We start from the raw sequence: 6973 nt of genomic DNA, 5'->3' as shown, positions 1-6973 counted from the left end.
TTGCTCACACAGCTCCCAAGATGGTGGCAGGCCACTTCCAAGATGGTGGCAAGCCTCGTGTTCTCTGACCCAAGGTTCTTGGCCTCACGGATTCCAAGGAATGGAATCTTGGGCCATGCCAGTGAGTGTTATAGCTCTATTAGAAGCCATGGGTCACGGAAGAGAACTGTGGAACCCAGTGACTAGTGTTCAGCTTCATTAGGACAAACCCGGGCACTTAGGCATGCAGGAACAATGGCGAGCCTTTAGCCCAATCAGAAGCAGCAACAGGTGCCTTACTGGGTCAGGAGCACAGTGGACACCCTGCCAGATACAGAGGGATGGAAGTCAGTGACGGTCAGCCACAGAGGCAAACAGCAGTGGTGGACGGGGAGCGAAAGCTCAGCTAGAGCCCTAACAAACACCGACCAGAAGAGTACAGTTGGCAAGATTTAATAGAGTGAAAACACAGCCCGCATACAAAGGGAGGGGACCCAAAGGGGGTTGCCGCTGTTGGCTCGAATGCCTGGGTTTATATCCTGATCATTGTCCCTCCTGCTGTGTTCTCAGGCAATAGATGATTGGCTATTTCTTTACTTCCTGTTTTTGCCAAATTGGCATTTTAGCGAGCTATCCTTCCTACCTGATTGGTCAGGTGTGAGCTAAGTTGCAAGCCCCTTATTTAAAGGTGGATGCAGTCACCTTCCCAGCTAGACTTGGGGATACTTTAGTTGGCCTAGGAAATCCAGCTAGTCCTTTCTCTCACCAGTAAGATCTCAGGAATTGGGCAAGTGGGCTCGAGCATGCCATTAAGCAGCAAAATGGCAAAGTTTAACTGGTATATGAGCTTCTAGGGGCATTCCACTGGAAAAGAAGAGAATGGCTCAGGTGAGCATGCATACGACTCCATTAAACACACTGTGCATGCTCACCTCCCAAGGGCTAGCCCCCCACCACACATGCGAGCAGTTCACGCTAAGGGAATAATCAAGGGAAATAGGATGCAAGACTCTGGAAGTATGCCAGCATATCAAACCCAAGTCAAAGGTCAAACCCCACGCTTGTACTCTGAGATGCCTGCTTGGCCCTCTTCCAAGTGTACTCTACTTTCTTTTCATTCCTGCTCTAAAGCTTTTTAATAAACTTTCACTTCTACTCTAAAACTTGGCTCCATCTCTTTTTCTGCCTTATACCCCACAGTCAAATTCTTTCTTCTGAGGAGGCAAGAATTGAGGTTGCTGCAGACCCTTACAGATTCGCTGCTAGTAACTCAGATATTCACCACCTCTAGTAATAAGACCAGTAAAGCCTAAAATGTCTACTATCTGAACCTCTACAGAACAGCTCTGTCAGTCCTTATTCAAAAACAAAGAATTGTGTTTGTTTTCAGGCACCATAGGGAAAAGATTGCCCTCTCTCAAGCCTTTCTAATGCCCTCCCTCCACCTAACCCCTGAGTATGGTCATCTCATATTGCTCATGTAGAAACTCACAAGAAGGCGTATTTGTTAGCCCAGCACACCAGACTTTTACAAAGTTTACTTTGTAAAAACAGTGTCACGTTTTAGGGAGTAAATCCAACATCTCTCCTAATTCACTACCATTGTAAAAATGCTTCAGAATCACTACAATTGACTTTCAAACTGAGGGCATTCCTCTTATTGTTATTTAGCTAATTTAACCTGACTTTTCAAGAAAATGAGATGTACTGTGAAAGAGCTTGAAAGAACACCTAATGCTTATCTCAGAGAGTGCTGTTACTCCACTTGACTCTACATCTTGAAATAAAGTCAATTTTCTTGTTAGCTTACAAAAGAAAAAGAGAAGGAGTGTGACCAAGAGCCTGTGGTCTGTAACAGGAGGAAGAGAGAGAGAAGGGAAGAGAGAGATTTGTTTTTAAGCTTTATGAAACACCAGAATGAGTCAGTTCCCATTTTGTTTACTTGATAATAGACTTCAGGAAGAACACAAAGGTAGTACTCAGAAAATTAGCAAGTCACTTCTTGTAACCAGATTGTTTTCCTGAGATATGTCTGTGTCTTTCGTCCTCTTCTTATTCTTTGACTTCCTTGCTTCCATTTTCAGTGCTCAACACAAATCCTGAAAAGTTCAAGTGCTTATCCAAAAACCAACCTTCCCATTTCTAATTTTCCAAGTAAAGCAACAATTGAACCGCTGACAGAGCCAGTGAATTGTTACACAATACCACTGTCTTCAATTAGCATCTTCTCTAGGCAATCTACACCAAATGAAGTTCCCTTTGTGTCCAGCCAACATTTTAAGGAAATAAAATGATAAAAGGGAGAACTCTATTAGATTGAGCTAGTTCAGATAACACCTAAGGGGCCATCTTTTTTTACCCACTCTTATTCAACTCCAAAAAAAAAAAAGAAGCAAAGAGGCCTTAAAATATATCCCACCTGCTGTGAAGTAATCACTCTCCAGGTTGATTAGAAATCTTATTCTATGATGGTTGGTAGACCCTGAACACTGCATCTTGTACAAGAAGTGAGGCACCACCTCTCTGAACACAGTTTGCATCCTTTTAGGAGGAAAACAATTAAAACATTCTCCCAGGCACTGAAACAAACACTGTTTAAATCACAAATTCACCAAAAACACACAGACACGCATGCACATATACCAAATGAATAGACATATATATTAATATATCTAATGATAGAATGTTAGACATTTGTAAAATAGCCCTGTAAGTTAAAAACATTTCTAGTTATAGAGAAATGTAAAAGTAGAATGCTACAAGTGAATTTCCCTGTAGCTTGATCACTCTAAAGAGAAATAGCAATTAGATACTATTTTTCTCAGACTTGTAGCCAGGGAAGAATATTTTACAATTTCAAAGCTGAAAAGAAGAGCTACATTATATAGACATATCAGCTGATCAAAGTAATGCTGACCAGGAGGCTTTTAAATTATTTTCAATTTTTTTTTAATCAAACTATATTCTATTCTAGAATATGGTGGGTTTTTAAATTGGATTTCCCTCCAGTTGCAAAAGTGAGCCTATTGTTCTGCCACCTTTTCTTTGAGGGAGCCCCAGGATTATTAACCTTCTCCGTTAGGAAAGACAGACAACATCCTAATGCCTAATTTGAAGGGATAGTTGGTGTCTGCAAACCTATAGAGAGACTGGCAGAATGTATATTCATTAATTCAACTGAAATTTATTGTGCTGTGGATATAGCAACAAACAAAACAGACAATTCCTACAATTGAGAAGCTTACCTTCTAGTCGAAAGAAACAGACGATGCATAACAAGCATAAGAAATAAGCAAATAACAGCATATTAAATATGACATGTTCTATGAACAAAAGGAACGTATGGAGAATTGAAGTGGGAGAAGAGTTATGATTTTAAAGGAAATAGTCAAGGTTGGCTTCATTGAGAAGGTGACATTTGAATATCTTAAGACAAAAAATCTTGAAAACAAATGATCCAGAGAAAACAGCCCGTACAATGGCCTTGAGGTTGGACTATGCCTGGCATGTTTAAGGAACATCAAGGAAGCCAGTGGAGTGACAGATTGTGTGAGGGTAAAAGTAGTCAACAAACAAGTTAAGGTAGAGGTAGGAAGATGATGTAAGGAGTTAAAGTAATAATCTGAAAAATAAACGTGGCCCCGTTGGCAGACTTTGAGCAGAGACTTAAAGATATTGCTTTGCTGGAGTTGTAATTGTAGGGCATATAGTTTTGAGAAGGTATGAGTGTCTTAGGACCTGAAATTTATTCTCATACATGAAGCATGACTTGTCTCATATGAGGTGTGGTAGTATAAAGATAGTACAGTTAAGACTTTTTGTTTAGAACACAGGAGAATTGATGATTTCCAGGTTTGCTGAGTGATTCGTGAGCCACTTACTCTTTCTATGCCTCCAAGAGGTTGTAAACAATAATGCTAGTCACCGTGTGTAGGTCTCAGAAAGATTTGAGAAACTAGGGAGATGGTAGAGGAAAGAAAATGTCCAATCAATATGAGTTGTCTTATAGCTACAGAGTTGATGACAATCATATGTATGTTCTAGTTGACACAACAATTATAGTGTTTTCCATCAGGAGCCAGAGTATCTATGCTGAGGCTAGAAAGTCAAATTTTTAGAAGATTGTTGTAGTTGTGAGAATGATAGGATATAAAGTATATATAATCGAGTTTTACAGTAATAGTATTGTAAAGGTGCTGTCAGGAGGCCACTATGATAGATGTCAGATAAATCTACCAGATGGAAAACTCAAAAGTATTATGCAAAATGTGGAAGGAGAAACTCAAGCCCAAGTCAGGCATGTCACCAGTGTTAAGTGACAAACATAGTTATTGGAAAAGCAAAGAAAGCAAATGAGAATTGTCTTTATAAAAATGTCTAATTTGTTCTACAAAGACAAAAGAACAGATTTTGTTACTTAATGAAATGTAATGGAATCAGATTTTTAAAATGTCAAAAATGAAAGTAAAATGTTTCCTAAGATGATAGCTACATAACAAAAATATCAATATGATAAATAAAAATGGTAGGATAACGTAGATGATCTACCAACAGACCCTTTTATGTGATGTGAAGGAAGCTGGAACTTACCTAATCAAAATCCTGCAGATCATTCCTTTCCAACTTGGACCCGGCAGAATGGCTCCCGCAAAGAAGGGTGGCGAGAAGAAAAAGGGCCGTTCTGCCATCAATGAGGTGGTGACCCGAGAATACACCATCAGCATTCACAAGCGCATCCATGGAGTGGGCTTCAAGAAGCGTGCCCCTCGGGCACTCAACGAGATTCGGAAATTTGCCATGAAGGAGATGGGAACTCCAGATGTGCGCATTGATACCAGGCTCAACAGAGCCCTCTGGGCCAAAGGAATAAGGAATGTCCCATACCGAATCCGTGTGCAGCGGTCCAGAAAACGTAATGAGGATGAAGATTCACCAAATAAGCTCTATACTTTGGTTACCTATGTACCTGTTACCACTTTCAAAAATCTACAGACAGTCAATGTGGCTGAGAACTAATCGCTGATCATCAAATACATCAAATAAAGTTATAAAATTGAAAAAAAAAATCCTGCAGATCACATTACATAGAATACCAACAATGAAAAACAAGTTGCTCTATTATACTTTCTTTAGGGAGCATATAATTTTTTAAATCAAGTTAACTGTAAGTAGAAGTATTGGCACCTCTTTCCCATATCAGACTAAAAGAAAGAAACCTATATCAAATATCTTCTGTAAAAGGAGACTGAGTGGGATAGAGATATAAAATAAAAATGTTTTGATGCTGGAGGATAAAGAGGGAGGGCAGTGTTCCCCAAAGTGGCTTGCTTAGAGGTTTTGGTAAGAAGTAGGTGGGAGGTTCTGTAATCAAATATATTTGGGAAATACTTGTTAAAAGCACATCATGGTTCAAAAATAGGCAAATGAGGCTGGGCGTGGTGGCTCACACCTGTAATCCCAGCAGTTTGGGAGGCCGAGGCAGGTGGATCATGAGGTCAGGAGATCGAGACCATCCTGGCTAACACGGGGAAACTCTGTCTCTACTGAAAATACAAAAAATTAGGCGTCATGGCGGGCACCTGTAATCCTAGCTACTCGGGAGGCTGAGGCAGGAGAATGGTGTAAACCCGGGAGGCGGAGCTTGCAGTGAGCAGAGATCATGCCACTGCACTCCAGCCTGCGTGACAAAGTGAGACTACGTCTCAAAATGAAAAAAAAAAAAAAAAAAAAAAAGAGGCAAATGAGATAATAGGATAAAATGGTGGGCCATTTAAAGAATGGATGCAGAACCAACTAGAAATCCAGTGAGACCTAATTTAAGGTGACACAATACAAAAGGACTGGAGAGTCCAAAGAAAAAGTTACTTCTTTAATAGTTTTGAAAGACTCTTGTCGTAGACTATGAAAAAATTATTTTGTGTTCATAGCATTTTATACTTGAAAATACCCTGAAGAATGCCTGATTTCCTCTTTTAGAGTCGTGTGCACTGAGACTTCAAAAGGTTAAGTGATTTACCTAAGGCCATAGAGCCAAAATTTGAACTGAAATTCAAGTCTTCAATCACAATATTCTTTTACTTCAAAACTTCTAAGTATCATGAAAAGAATGATAGATTCTTGCAATAAACTTATGATATTATCCTCTTTTGGGGGTAAGTTATTTCTAATGCATTTTGCCATGAGAACTGCATTTTCCTTCTTTGGCAGAGAATCTCCTTTTCCTAGCAAAAAGCTCTTTGTACCTACCAAGTATTCCAAAAATACAGATACACTGAATATTTGATCTGTGCTTTCATTTTTTTACTTTCTGCCATCATTTTGTTAATAAATTTTTATCAGTGTTTACAGATCTGAAGTAACTACAGAGATGATGTTAGGAAGATATTATGATAATATAAGTCATAAGACATAGCTACATGATAAATATAGATCTCATATGAGAAATGTAGAAGGAGACAGAAAATTCCAAGTCAATATCACCAATACTGAAAGATGCACATACAAGCAAATAATTACATGTAAAAGATGACAACTGAATAAGTTCTATAGTTAACAGTATTGTATCAACACTAATTGCCACAGTTACATAAAATGACAACACAGAGGGAAGCTGGGTGACAAACAGGTATACCCTATGAATTGTTTTTGCAATTTTCTGTACGTCTATAATTATTTCAAAATAAAACATTAAAAACAAAGAAGCAAAGAGAGAAAAAAAAAACCCGTCATATTTCATTAACAGGATCCAAAGACCTCCTTAAACTGCCAAAGAAGTACATGGAACAAAAAAGATTAAGAACCCCTGGCCTAATTCCTCTTGGTAATCAAAAGCAGAGGTGAGGCTCAATCACAGGCCTGGATATCTTCCAGAAAACTACTTTGAGTTGACAAGATTTTCAAACAAATCCATTTCCAGGAATTTTTGAGTATCTTTGTTTCCTTACGTGTATAACGGTTCAGGTCACAATTCCTCCTCTATCCAGAAGAATAGAAA

The 6973-nt window shown here is 38.9% G+C and overlaps 1 pseudogene across 1 annotated transcript; it reads left to right on the top strand.

The window, feature by feature from the left end:
- Positions 1-4596: 4596 nt before the first annotated feature.
- LOC112635147 lies at positions 4597-5045 on the top strand (annotated as a pseudogene). Its single transcript, XR_003121865.1, has one exon. The product of XR_003121865.1 is annotated as a 60S ribosomal protein L31 pseudogene (transcript).
- Positions 5046-6973: the final 1928 nt, after the last annotated feature.

Source organism: Theropithecus gelada, chromosome 11 (assembly GCF_003255815.1).
Source record: "Theropithecus gelada isolate Dixy chromosome 11, Tgel_1.0, whole genome shotgun sequence".
Taxonomy (NCBI): Eukaryota; Metazoa; Chordata; class Mammalia; order Primates; family Cercopithecidae; genus Theropithecus; species Theropithecus gelada.
This window is presented reverse-complemented; position numbering and strand designations above follow the sequence as displayed.